Source organism: Panthera leo, chromosome C1 (genome assembly GCF_018350215.1).
Source record: "Panthera leo isolate Ple1 chromosome C1, P.leo_Ple1_pat1.1, whole genome shotgun sequence".
Classification (NCBI taxonomy): Eukaryota; Metazoa; Chordata; class Mammalia; order Carnivora; family Felidae; genus Panthera; species Panthera leo.
The window spans coordinates 43806315-43821530 of NC_056686.1; positions in this window are offsets into that span (position 1 = coordinate 43806315).

Below are 15216 nucleotides of genomic sequence, written 5' to 3' on the forward strand. Positions count from 1 at the left end.
CACTCATGTGGGGGCAGGGAGGAGCTGCACCCACTGTGCCCTCCCTTCCCCAGCTCTGCATGCTGCATGAGCACCCGGCCACCCCCCTCTCACCATATGCCTGTCTTTTACAGTTCTTTGGTGCGTGGTGCTCATCGAGTGGCTAATTAGCTAAATGAATTAATTGACATCCATACGTGTAATTAGCAAATGGTTATAAGCAGCTATTCTCCTTGGGATGTCTAAAATTTCTAGGGGTCAGACGTTGGGACGGGGGAGGGTGCTTTAGGGAGTAAATAAAATGGCCAGTGTGAGTGCTGAGGACCTGCCTGGGGGGGTTCCACATGCCCCACAGCCAGGCTGTGGGGGAAGAGGGCCTGGGAAGGAGGGAAGAGGTGCCCATGAACCTGATAGGGGGAAACCACCTAACGGCCTAACGCACTGGGAATCAGGAGGTCTGGGTTCTGGTCCCATTCGTGCGACCTTCTCTGTGACCTTGGGTACGTCTCTTTTCCCCTCAGGGCAGCAGTCTCTGCTTCTAAGGGAGATGGTTGGGAGCAGCTGGTCTCTTAGGACTCTGCCATCTCTGACATTCTTCCTTACCTTACACCAAACTTTCTAACAACAAACAGGGCTGTGTAAAGAGGGGGTGATGTGCCCCCCCTTTTTTATTCCAGAGCACAACATCACCGTGCTCTCTCACAACTGTAGGGTGTAGTACATACTTGCACTCTGTTCCAAATGCCTTTGTCCACCTTCTCTGCCTTTAAGGTCATCGAGAACAGCACGGTCCAATAGAACTTTCTGAAATGATGGAAATGTCCTGTGCTGTCCCATAGGGTAGCCACTAGCCACATGTAGATAGTGAACCCTTGAAATGTGACTAGTGCAGCGGAGGAACTGGATTTTAAATTTATTTACTTCGTTTTAATTGTTTTTTGATGTTTTTTAAAAGTTTATTTTTGAGAGAGAGAGAGAGAGAGAGAGAGAGAGAGAGAGAGATTGGGCACACAAGTGGTGGAGTGGCAGAGAGAGAGGGAGACACAGAATCTGGAGCCGTCTCCAAGCTCTGAATTGTCAGCACCAGCCCCACACGGGACTTGAACTCCAGAACGGTGCGATCATGACCTGAGCCGAAATCGGATGCTTAACCGGCTGAGCCACCTAGGCGCCCCAAATTTATTTACTTTTAATTTATTTAAGTTTCAATAGCCACATGTGGCTAGTGACTATTATATCGGACGGCACAGCTCTAGATCCTTTAAGATCCAGTTCATCCACTTATTCTTTTATGAATTCATTCATTCATCCAAAAAATATTTATTGAGTGCCTGCTGTGACTAGGCACTATGGAGGCTGCTGAGAAACGGCCTGCACGATCCCTGCCCCCTGCCGTCACGACGCATTTATAGTGGGAGGGGATAGGAGGGAGAGGAGAGAAAAAAACAAATAAAACAATTGGAAGTTATAATAAGAGCTATGAAAGAAATCAACTAGGGACTGAGAGAAGAGTCCAGGGGAGACCTTCTTTAGAGGGGGTCCTCAGAAAATGTGTCTCTGATTAGGTGTCCTTTAAGGCAGGGCGCAAGAGATGACAAGGAGCCCTCCCAGGAGGAAGGGGAGGGTGCAACGGATCCTGAGGTGGGGAGGAGAAAAGAGTTGGTGAGCTCGAGGCCGCCTGCCTGCGAGGTTGCGGCGGAAGGAGTGCGGGGGCGGGGCCAGGAAGTGAGGGGCGGGGCCTGACGCCGCGGCCCCGGGGAGGACTCTGCGCCGAGAACCAGGCAAGGCGGTGAGGGCTCCGGACCGCGTGAACGCGCCACTTCAGAAGTTGGCGTGGCTGCTCCGAAGGGGAAGTGGAGGAGGCTTTGAGGGAACCCAGAGGTGGTGGCCTAGGGGAGGGGCCCAGGCCGGGGCGGTGTAAGCAAGGAGAGCCCGTGGGCGCCTCCACCAGGAAGCTTTCCCTGGCTCCCCAAGCTGGACTAGGCGCCTGTCTGTGATTATTCCACCCCACACGCCCAGCTCTGTCACAGCACTTTCACCTCTGGTCATTCCTTGTTTGTTCTAGGGGAACCCACCAGATGTGGACCTTCCCCACTGGGCCACGTCTGATTCTGTGGCCACACCTGGACACAGGGCTCAGGAAGGACAGCCTCTCCCAAGCTTAGCCTGGGTGTCCCCCAACTCCTGGGAAGAGGCTGCTCCAGGAAGCTGGCAGTGGAGGTGGGAGAGGTGGCCCAGCTCCCCGGCCTCCTCTGCTACCCCTGCGGCCTCACTTTGCAGCTTAGAGCCTCCTTCCCATCCATGGCTTCAGCTGACTCTCCCAACAGTCCCGACAGGTAGGTGGGGCAGTAATCCTTGTTCTACCCATTTTGCCAATGAACAAACAGGAACCCCGAGGGGCCAAGCGCCTTGCCCTGGAGCAGGAGGACCAAGGCCAAGTGCCTTGCCCAGGAGTCTTTGAGGACCCAAAGAGGAGTTACCTCTTTGGAGGTTACAGATTATAGAGATTTCCTCCATAGCTTTGAGTCAGACGTCCTGGTTTGAATGTCAGCTGTTAATTTCTTAGCTGTGTGACTTCAGGCAAAGTACTTAACCTCTCTGAGCAAAGAAGCACATGAAAAGATACTCTACTGCATGCGTCATAAGGGAAATGAAATGAAAACAATGAGATGTCATTACACATCTTTTAGAATGGCCCAAATCCCAAACCCTGACAATACCAAGCACTGACAAGAGTGTGGAGCCACAGCCTCTCCTCCCTGAGGCAGCTAACCCATAAATGCCTTTCAACTGCAGCATCGAGTTAAAGCCCAGGGTTTCTGGATGGTGCACAGAGGTCTCTAAGTCAGGTCCAGATGTGGCTTATCTTAACCTAGGGAAATGAACCAGAGAAATGAACGTATGATACCTGCTAATCCCCTACTCCCAATATAAATTGTGGAACCCGTACATAGTAATTGTAATTAACGCTCTTATTCAGAAAGGGAAATGATGAGAGATATACAACAGTGGACAGTGACTGTTAGCAGTTCTGAAATTCCAGCAGGCAGACATTTTTAGGGCCCCCTTCCACAGAGGTGGTAAATAATCTTTGGGGAGGCCCAGGTTCTACTTTCTGGGGACATCTCCCTTATGCATTGTTCTCTGAGACTTCTCTGCAGGGCTGTGTATGAGGATGTTCCTTTCCCATGATCTTCCTTGGCCACATCTGAAGATACTGTTGGGAAATATACCTGGATTGGGGATTGGGTCATTTTCTCAGTCAACTTTCTGCCCACAGATGGCTAGAGACCCAAGGGCGATTTTATTACTTAATTGTTACAGTCTCTTGGCCCAAGCTGGTAGTTCTTCTGAGACTAGAACTCTCTCGCAAGCTTAGCTGGCTTCTTATCTGTTTCTGGTCAGTTCCGTAGCCATTAAGCTACACCCAGAGTTCTTTTCTAGATATTCTTAGATTTGCTATGCTTCTTTGTTTTCTCACTCCCATACCTCCTCTTTTGAAACGTGGGTATCTGGGGCCAGCGTGCTTTGTTGCATGTGCTGGTTGTTTTTCTGTTGTCTCTCAGCTCCAAGTATACCCTTGTATATTTTGGTTTGTGTTGACTGGAACTCAGCAAACATAACTTTCCAGGTGTCCTTGCCTGATGGCTTCCTGTGAGGTTTTTCCAGTGGGAGAATTGGCAGGAGATGAAAAGGTGGCAGAAGGGGAAACAGGACTTTCTTTCTAATTTCAGCACTGACTAGCATCTTTCCAAGAGCAAAGAACAGCGGTAGCTTCGGCTTTCAGCTTCTTTTGGCTCTCTCAGCTCCAGGCACATCACGCACGACCCCTCAAAAGTTTCAGTACCAACCAGCCACGCCTCTTAGAGAAGACTGGTCCCTCAGCGGTCCCATCACCAGAGGCTTGGTGTCCCTCTCAGATGTCTGCACACCAGCCCGTGGTCCCCCGCTGGCAGTCTGAGTAGCAGCCAGGTGGGGTTTCTCAAACCTTAGTTCTGGTAACCATACCTCTTCCTGTTATTCTCCAGCCCTGAAGATAGTAGCTGCTTTGGCAATTACTACTATCATTTTGTTATTTCAGACTTCCAACACTATATAACACTAATACCCTGAATTAAATCTTGAGACTCTTGGGGTGGCTTCTGTTTTCCTAACTAGACCAGATACAGTGGGAGAGCCCCATCTCTAGTTACCTTTTCTGAGCTATTTTGTCCAATTGAAAGATTTACTGGGTGCCATGCCTTTAACTGGACCTTTACTGTGATACTGACACCATAATGTACTTAGGGTTTTTTTTTTTTTTTTTTTTTTTACATTTATTTATTTTTGAGAGACAGAGAGAGACAGAGCACAAGCAGGGGTGGGGCAGAGAGAGAGGGGGACACAGAATCCAAAGCAGGCTCCAGGCTCCGAGCTGTCAGCACAGAGCCCGACGCAGGGCTCAAACTCACAAACCGCGAGATCATGACCTGAGCCAGAGTCGGATGCTTAATTGAGCCACCCAGGTGCCCCAATGTACCTAGGGGTTTTAATAAGGGGGTGATGGCAATTTTTCTGTTTCCACTTAGCCTTTCCACTCAAAATTCTTCTCAGTTTCATCTTTTATAGATTGGGACTGAGAAGCAATCTTGAAAGTCCCTGTCTCGACTCTTTCTGTTCCATTTCATTCTTACTTGTAAACCAGCTAATTATTTTCTTAAAGCATATCTTTCTTGGAGTACCTTGCCAAATATAGCTAACAGCAATCAATACACACTGCTAATGTTCTATTTCCAACCTCTTTCATTGAGCTACAAGTTTATTAGACCCATGAGCTGCCCTCCTACTTACTGCAGGACGTAGTTTCACTAAGTGTTTCATCACAGACTCTGATAATAATTTATTTGCTCCTCCCTGTTCCAATGCTAAGTCAATGCCACATATTTTGGGTTGTGTTACAGTAGCATTCCACTTCTGGTAATCTCCATGTCAGTTGGGAAAGGCTAGATTATGAAGAGGTAACAAATATTCCCATAGTCTCAGTGGTTTAACCCAACAAAGCTTTATTTCTCACTCACGCCAATGTGTCCATCATAGGCCAGCTAGGGACTCTACTCCATGTTCTCATTCCACGACTGAATGCTGCAGTATTGAATTCCAGTATTGAATGCTGCACATCACCAAGGAGGAGATAAAGGAAAGAGGTAAACCATGCACTGACTCTTAGAGCTTCCGACTAAAAGAAAAGATGTAACTTGGCCAAAGCAAGTCACATGACCTAACTTCAAAGGGGTCAGGCATTTGCAATTCTACTATAACATCTGGGTGGAGAACAGCACTACTACCAGTAACCCAAAGAACAACTAGAGCAAATTGGAATCGGAGAACAGAGGGCTCTATGAAGAAAAAAAGTGAAATCAATAAACCATATGATATGATTGAGGAGTGATAGAGATAACCACAAGTGTAGGAAGAGCACAGAGAGGTGAACCTGTCCAGAGCCAAGTGACAATAAATTAAGGAAAATATTATAAGAAGTAATTAGAAAACAAAAATAATTACAAACTCTAGGAAAAACAAACAGCTCTCTAAGAAAGGAAATGTAATAGTACCCAATTGGCTCTGAAAAACTGATATTCCCCTAGTGATAATAATGTAGACACTATATATTAGAATCAACCTGTAGTCAAAGCTTTGAAGATTTAATTATGGTCACAGGACAGAATTTAATGTTAACAACCTTGACAATTAAAAAATTCATACAGGGAAGCTGAGAGGTAGAAGAGGGAGAAGAGAGCTGAACGGGAAAGCAAAGGCCCTAATGTCCTCATTTTACACAGTGGGATATCAAGCCGTACTGTCTATAGATTATGGAACAACAGAAAAAGTGCTGTGTGTATTACTTGACTTTACAAAGGTCACCACAGATAGAATTCTCTTGGGGTAGGGAGAGAGAAGAATTATGGCAGTGGTATATGTTAATCCATCACTTGTCATGGAAAGACACCACTAGATAATGTTTAAAACTGATAAAGTGAGAAATTGCTGTATAAGCACATTATTTATAAAATCATAGGTAACTAGGAGAAATAGGTAAAGAAAAAGTGGTTGCCTCTTGGGAGTAGGACTGGTGGTTAGGAGGAGAGGGGTAGAGTACAATTGCCTTTCATTATAAACCTTTCAGTACTGTTTAATTTTCAAACCATATAGATGGATAGATTCCTTAGGTTAAAAAAAATCATTAAAATACAGTGATGTTTTAAAAAGGGCTTTTACAAACAAATGAAACTGAAGATCAAGGAAAGTTGAGTAACTCGCTCAAGGTCCTGGAGCTTAGTGGTAGAGTTGGATTCAAACACAGGTTCTGTGACTTTCAGTCTAGGGTTCATTTCACTTGCTTACACAGCCATTTAACAAACGTTTATTGGATATGATGTCGTGTGCAAGGCCCAAGGCACATCAGTCTTACACTGTTCATAGGTTGTACACAGTCTACTGCAGGAGGGCAGGTGCTTCAACTAATCCTTCCAATGCAATGTGCTTACATGATCATGTGTGCAAAATTTGAAAACACAAGTTATTTTAACTACAATCCGTTGAGGCTGCTGCCTCTTTCCACTTTGAATTCCTCATGGTAATACTTTTGCTTGTGTTGGGTGATGTTGGAATGGCTGCGGGCTTCTGTGAGGTAACTGAAGGAAAGTTGTGTTGGAAATCCGTTGAGTGTGGGTTTAGTGGGATAGATTTATGTGGTTCTCAGTCATTTCTACGTACGGTTAATTTATTGCTAGCCATGCTACTGTATGAATGAAATAATAATAAATGCTTAAGGGGCACCTGGGTGGCTCAGTCGGTTGAGTGTCTGACTTCAGCTCAGGTCATGATCTCACTGTTTGTGGGTTCAGGCCCCATGCAGGCTTTGCGCTGATAGTGTGGAGCCTGTTTCAGATTCTCTGTCTCCCTCTCCCTTTGCTCTTCCCCTGCTCACACTGTGTCTCTCTCTCAAAAATAAATAAACATAAAAAAAATTTAAAATAAACATAAAAAATAAATGCTCAAATAATTCAAAAGAAGGCAGAAAAAGAGGAAAAGGGGAACAAAGAGTAGGTGAGACAAAAAAGCCCAGCAAGATGGTAGACTTAACCTAAGCATACCAATAATCACGTTATGTGTAAGTAGCCTAAATACTCCAATTAAAGGGAAGAAATTGTAAGATTGGATTTAAAAAAACAAGAGCCAAATATATACTATTTATAAGATTATAAAGCATATACTTTAGATATGAAAACACAAATATGTTAAAAGTAAAAGGATATAAAAAGATATATTATGCGAACAGTACTCAGAAGAAAGTAGATCACAGGGTGCCTGGGTGGGTCTGCCGGTTGAGCATCTGACTCTTGATTTTGGCTCAGGTCACAATCCCAGAGTTGTGGGATTGAGCCCCACATTGGGCTCTGTGCTGAATGTGGAGCCTGCTTAAGAATCTCTCTCTCTCTCTCTCTCTCTCTCTCTCACCCCTGTCACTCTACCCCACTCACTCTCCCTCTCAAATAAAATTATAAAAAATTAAAAAGAAAATAGATATAAGAGTAAGAATATTACCAGGAATAAAGAGGGTCATTACATAATGATAAAGGGTCAATTCATTAATCAGTCATAACTGTTCTAAGTGGTTATGCATTTATTATTATTTTTTTTATTTAAAAAAAATTTTTTTTTAACGTTTATTTATTTTTGAGACACAGAGAGACAGAGCATGAACAGGGCAGGAGCAGAGAGAATGGGAGACACAGAATCTGAAACAGGCTCCAGGCTCTGAGCTGTCAGCACAGAGCCCGACGCGGGGCTCGAACTCACGGACCGTGAGATCATGATCTGAGCCGAAGTCAGACGCTTAACCGACCAAGCCACCCAGGTGCCCCATCTAAGTGGTTATGCATTTAGAAACAGAGTATCAAAATACATGAAGCAAAACCTAATAGAACCACAAAAAGAAATGTACAAATATATAATTATAGTAAAATATTTCAACACATTCAACATATTTGATAAAACACCTAGACAAAAAGTCAGTAAGAATATAGAAGATTTGAACAACACTCAACCAACTTAATCTGACATTTATAGAATACTCTACCCAACAACAGCAGAATATGTATTCTTTCCAAGTGCAAATGAAATACTACAGAAGACTATATCTAGTGCAATAAAATAAGTATCAATATATTTAAAAGTGTTCTGATCACATAGAGTTAAATCATAAATTGACAACAGAAAGATATCTGGAAAATTTCCACACATTTTAGGACAAAAATATGCACTTCTAAATAAAATATAGGTCTAAAAGAAACCACAAGAGAGATTAGAAATGATTTTGATCTTAATGAAATGAAAACACAATATGGAAGTTTGGGGGATGCAGCTAAAGCAGTACTTGAGGGAAATTTATAGCATTAAACACTTATATTAGAAAAAAGGAAATAAATTACCTGAACTTCCACTGTCATGAAACCAGAAAGTGAAAGCAAACTGAATCCAAGTAGGCAGAAGATAGGATATAATAATGAGAAGGGGAGAAATTAATAAATAGAAAACAGAGAGGGGGCGCTTGGGCAGCTTAATTGCTTAAGTGTTGGACTCTTGATTTTGGCTCAGGTCATGATCTCACGGTCGTGAGATGGAGTCCCACATCAGGCTCTACACTGAGAGTGCAAAGCCTTCTTGGGATTCTCTCTCTCCCTCTCCCTCTTCCCCTCCCCTCCTCATTCTCTCTCTCACTCACTCCCTCTCTCTTTCTCTCTCTCAAAATTAATAAATAAACTTTGTAAAAAAAAAAGAGGGAATGTTGGCACAGCAAAAATTAAAAAAGAAAAGAAGAGAAAAGAAAAGAAAGGAAAAGAAAGGAAAAGAAAAGAAAAGGGGGACACTTGGGTGACTCAGTTGGTTAAGCATCTGACTTTTGGTTTCAGCTCAGGTCATGATCTCACAGTGAGTTTGAGCCCCTCATCAGACTCTGTGCTGACAGCAAGGAGCCTGCTTGGGATTCTCTGTCTTCTCTCTGAGCGCCTCAACTGTTCACTCTCTCTCTCTCTCTCAAAATAAATAAGTAAACATTAAAGAAAAATAAATTGAAAACAGAAAAACAGTAGGAAAAACAAATGAAACAAAAATAGGGTTCTTTGAGAAGATTAATGAATTGATGAACCTCTAGACAGCCTGATCAGGAAAAAGAAGATATAAATTACCAACCTCAGAAATGATAGAGGGATCACTACAGATCTAACAGATATTAACTAGATAATAAGGGAATATTATGAATAACTTCATCCAATAAATTAAATTTTTTGATGAAATGGAGAAAGATAAAAGTATCAAGTTCAGTTGAGAAGGAATAGTTAAGTTAAATAACTCTATATCTATTAAATAAATTTTATGTGTAGTTAAAAAGCCTCTCAGGGCACGTGGGTCGCTCAATCACTTAAGCCTCCAACTTTGGCTCAGGTCATCGTCACGGTTCATAGGTTTGAGCCCTGTGTCAGGCTCTGTGCTGACAGCTCAGAGCCTGGAGCCTGCTTCGGATTCTGTGTCTCCCTCTCTCTCTGCCCCTCCCTCACTCATGCTCTGTCTCTGTCTCTCTCAAAAATAAATAAACATTAAAAAACAAGCCTCCCACAAAGGTAACATATTGATGACTTTGTTGTCAAATTCTACCAAACATTTAAGGAAGAGGTAATATTAATTTATAAACTCTTCCAGAAATTGAAGAAAAGAGAACACTTCCGAACTCATTCTTCAAACCCAGCATTACCCTGAACATATATTATCTGTAGAACAATATAATGAATAGAGATGCAAAAATCCTTAAAATTTTTTTTAACAGTTATTTATTTTTGAGAGACAGAGACAGCACAAGCGAGGAAGGGGCAGAGAGAGAGAGAGAAAGAGACACAGAATCTGAAGCAGGCTTCAGGCTCTGAGTTGTCAGCACAGAGCCTGATGTGGGGCTTGAACCCACGAACTCTGAGATCATCACCTGAAGTTGGACGCTCAACTGACTGAGCCACCCAGACGCCCTGAGGTGCAAAAATTCTTAACAAAAATTTATGTGTGTATGTATGTATTTGTTTTCTAAAGATTTAATTTCTTGGGGCTCCTGGGTGGCTTAGTTGGTTGAGTGTCCGACTTTAGCTCAGGTCATGATCTCACGGTTTGTGAGTTCAAGCCCCACATCAGGCTTTCTGCTGTCAGCACAGAGCCTGCTTTGAATCTTCCATTCCCTTCTCTCTGCCCCTCCCCTCCCTCCCTCTCTCTCAAAAATAAATAAACATTAAAAAAAAAAAGATTTACTTTTTAAAGTAATCTCCACATCAAATATGGAGTTTGAACTCACAACCCCGAAATCAAGAGTCATACACGCCACCGACTGAGCTGGCTAGATGACCTGCTTAACAAAATTTTAACAAATCAAAACCCACAATATATAAAAAGTAAAGTACATCATTATGCAATACATGTTATCCTAGGGATGAAGAGTTTGCTTAACATTTGAAAAGTAATCAGTGTAATTCACCATATTAATAAGTTTAAAAAGATAAACCATTTTATCATCTCAATAGATGCAGAAAAAACATTTGACAAAAACCAACATCCATTCCTGCAAACTAGAAATAGAAGAGAACTTCTTCAACCTGATAAAGGGCTTTTATAAAAAAAAAACTAATGTCCTAAAGTTATACTTGATGGTGAAAATTGGGTGCCTTCTCCCTAAGATCAAGAGCAAGGAGAGGATGTCAGGATCTTACCATTTGTATTTAAAATTGTGCTGGGAGTTTCTAGTAAGGGCAATTAGGCAAGACAAAGAAATAAAAGGCATAGAGGTTGAAAATAAAAAGAAAAACGGTCTTTACTTGCAGACAACATAATCGTCTGTCAAGAAAAAAATTTTTTTTTAATTTTATTTTTAAGCAATCTTCACACCAGTGTGGGGCTCAAATTCACAACCCTGAGATCAAGAGTCACATGCTTTACCAACTGAGCCAGGCAGGTGCCCCAGAAAATTTTAAAGAACCTACAAAATGCCACTGAAAGTGAGTTTACTAAGTTTCAGATCAGATGCTTAATATTTAAAAAGTAATTGATTTCTACATACCGGCAACATTCTTATTGAAATAGAAAATTTTATTTATTTATTTTTAAGTTAATTTATTTATTTTTGAAAGAGAGAGAGATAGAGGTTGTGAACAGGGGAGGGGCAGAGAGAGAGGAAGAGAGAAGATCCCAAGCAGGCTCTGCACTGTCAGTGCAGGACCTGACTTGGGGCTCAAACTCACAAACCATGAGATCGTGTCCTGATCCGAAATCAAGAGTTGGATGCTCAACTGACTGAGCCACACAGGTGCCCCAACTTTTTATTTACTTTTAACTAATCTCTACCTTCAATGTGAGGCTCAAACTCATGACCCCCTGAGATCAAGAATCGCATGCTCCAACCGAGTCAGCCAGCAGCCCCTGAAATTTTAAAGTACATTTATGTTAGTATGAATATATGAAATACTTAGTAATAAATTTGACAGAAGATGTGTAAGACTTGTAGCTGAAAACTACAAAATATTGCAGAGAGAAATTAATGAAAACCTAAATAGATGGAGACATATACCATGTTCATGGATCAAAAGACTCAATATTATTAATGTCAATTCTTTCCAAATTGATGGATATGACACCATCCCTATCAAAATCTGGGCAAGCTTTACTTTACTTTATTTTTAGAAATGGACAAGCAGATTTCAAAATTTAAATGCAAATGCAAAGGACTCAGAATAGCCAAACTATTTTGAAAACGAACAAATCAGTAGGACTTATGTGATTTGGTTACAAGACTTCTATGTGAGAGTAGTTGGGAAAATGTGGTATTGATCTAAAGACAGACATGCAGATCAACAGAACAAAGTAGAGAGTCCAAAGATAGGCCTCCACACATATAGTCAATTGACTTGACAAAGGTGCTAAGGCAATTCAGTGGGTAGAATTAGAATCTTTTTAACAAATGGTGCTGGGGGGCGCCTGGGTGGCTCAGTCGGTTGAGCGTCTGACTTCGGCTCAGGTCATGATCTCGCACTCCGTGAGTTTGAGCCCCGCATCAGGCTCTGTGCTGACAGCTCGGAGCCTGGAGCCTGCTTTGGATTCTGTGTTTACCTCTCTCTGCCCCTCCGCCACTCATTCTCTTTCTCTCTCTCTCTCTGTCAAAAATAAATAAACTTAAAAAAAATGGTGCTGGAACAACTGGATAGACACATGTCGGGAAAAAAAAAAAAAGAACCTCTATCTTTACCTCAGACCAAATATGAAAATTAACTTGGAATAGATCATAGTCGAAATGTAAAAGCTTGGGGCACCTGAGTGGCTCAGTCTGTCAATTGTCCAATTCTTAGCTCAGGTCATGATTTCATTGTTGGTTCTTGGGTTCAAGCCTGGAGTCAGACTCCATGCTGATAGTACAGAGACTGCTTGTGATTCTCTTTCTCTCCCTCTCTCTCTGCCCCTCCACTGCTCGTTCTTTCTGTGTCTCAAAATAAATAAACTACAAAAAAAAATTTTTTTTAATGTAAAAGCTAAAACCATAAAACGTCTAGGAGAAAGCATAAAAGAAAATGCTAGTGACTTTGGAGTTGGCATTTTTTTTTTTTTTTTAAGGGAGAGAGAGGCAGGGGGAAGGGGCAGAGAGGGAGAGAATCTTAAGCAGGCTGACGCAGGAGTTGACCTCATGACTGTGAGATCATGACCTGAGCCGGAATCAAGAGTGGATGCTTAACCGACTGAGCCACCCAGGCAACTCTTGGCAAAGATTTCTTTTTTTTTTTTTTTTTTTTTTCCAACGTTTTTTATTTATTTTTGGGACAGAGAGAGACAGAGCATGAACGGGGGAGGGGCAGAGAGAGAGGGAGACACAGAATCGGAAACAGGCTCCAGGCTCCGAGCCATCAGCCCAGAGCCTGACGCGGGGCTCGAACTCACGGACCGCGAGATCGTGACCTGGCTGAAGTCGGACGCTTAACCGACTGCGCCACCCAGGCGCCCCTTGGCAAAGATTTCTTAAGTAGAACACAAAAAGTCTATGGTATAAAGTAAAAAAATTGATGAATTAGACTTCATCATAATTAAAAATCGTTGTTCTTCAAGAGACCTTACGAAAATGAAAAGATGAGTCCCAGATTTGGAGAAAATATCTGCAAAACGTATATGCAACGGAGGACTCGTGTCTACCTATGTATAAACTTATATTTAAAAAAAATTTTAAATTGTAGGGCACCTGGCTGGCTCAGTCGATGGAGCATGTGACTCTTGATCTCAGAATGTCATGAGTTTGAGCCCCATGTTGCGGGTAGAGTTTACTAAATAAAAAAAAATAAAAAGAGAAAAAAATTTAATTGTGGTAAATATACATAACATAAAATTTACCATCTTAACTAATTTTAGATGTACAGTTAAGTAGTGTTAAGTATATCCATATTGCTGTTCAACCAATCTCCAGAACTTTTTTTTTCTTGCCAAACTGAGACTACATCCATTAAACAACTGCTCATTTCCTTCTGCCCCAGGCCCTAGCAACTGCCATTCTTTTTTTTTTCTTAATTTTTTTAATGTTTATTTATTTTTGAGAGAGAGAGAGAGAGAGAGAGAGAGAATGGGGGGGGGGGGGGGGGGAAGGCAGAGAGAGAGGGAGACACAGAACCTGAAGCAGGCTCTGGGCTCTGTCAGCACAGAGTCCAACGTGGGGCTCGAACCCATGAACCATGAGATCATGACCTGAGCCGAAGATGGATGCTTAACCGACTGAACCACCCAGGTGCCCCTGGCAACTGCCATTCTGCTTTGTTTCTATTGATTACTCTAGTCATCTCACATAGTGGACTCATACAGTATTTGCCTTTTCATGATTGACTTATTACACTTAGCATAATGCCTCAAGGTTCATCTATGTTCTAGCATGTGTCAGAATTTCCTTCCTTTTTAAGGCTGAATGTATTCCATTGTATGCATGTACCACATTTTGCTTATTCATTCATCGGTCGATGGACATTTGGGTTGTTCCTACCTTTTGCCTATTGTGAACAGTGCTCCCGTGAACATAGGTTGTACAGATATATCTTGGAGAGCCTGTTTTGAATTCTTTTGGGTATTAAAGAACTATTACAATTCAATAATAAGACAATCAACCCAATTTTTTTTTTAATGGGGAAAGATTTGAATAGACATTTTACCAAGGAAGATACCCAGATCAGTAAGTCAGTATACAAAAAGATGTTTAACAACATTAACGGACAGGAAAATATAAATGGAGCCCACCATGATGAAGCACTGTGAATCCACGGAAATGATTAAGGTTAAACTCGCTGACCAAGTGCTGTGAGCATGAGGAGGAGTTGGGACTCTCGCATGCCACTCGTGGGAATGTGGAATGATACCACCATTGTGGAAAAATGTTGGCAGCTTAAAAAATGTTAAACGTACACCCATCATATGACTTGACCACTCCTAGGTATTCCACTCCTAGGTATTTACCTAAGAGAAATGACAGCATATGTCCACACATGGATTTGAATATGAATGCTCATACCAGCTTTATTTGTATAACAGCCAGCAAATAGAAACAATCCAAAGTCTGTCAATAAGTGAATGAATAACCAAATTGCGCTATAATCATAAAATGGCATTCTACTCAGCAATAAAAAGGGACGAATTATTGGTGTATGCAACATACATATGAATTGCAAAATAATTATGCCGAGTGAATGAGGCCAGACAAAAAAGAATGCATACTGTATGATTCCATTTATATAGCCTTCTAGAAATGCAACCTAATCGAGAGTGACAGAGGCAGATTATTGTTTGCCTGGGATGTGGGGGAGGGGGCAGTGCGGGGCAGAAGGGAGGGATTACAAAGGGCTATAGGAAGTTTTGGTGGTGACAATATGTTCATTACCTCTATTGTGATGCTTTCATGGATATATATGTGTATGTATGTATATGTATACATAATATGTATGTCACAACTTGTCAAATTATACCCTTTAAATATGTGCAGTTTATTGTATGTAATGATATCTCAATCAAGCTATAAGGCAAAAAGAAATAAATTCAAGTAGACCCATAAAGAGAAATACTATGTAGCAATGAAAATTATGGAAAGATATTTATGATAATTGTTGAGAGAGAAAAAAAGCAGATTACAAAACAATATGTCCAATATGGTCA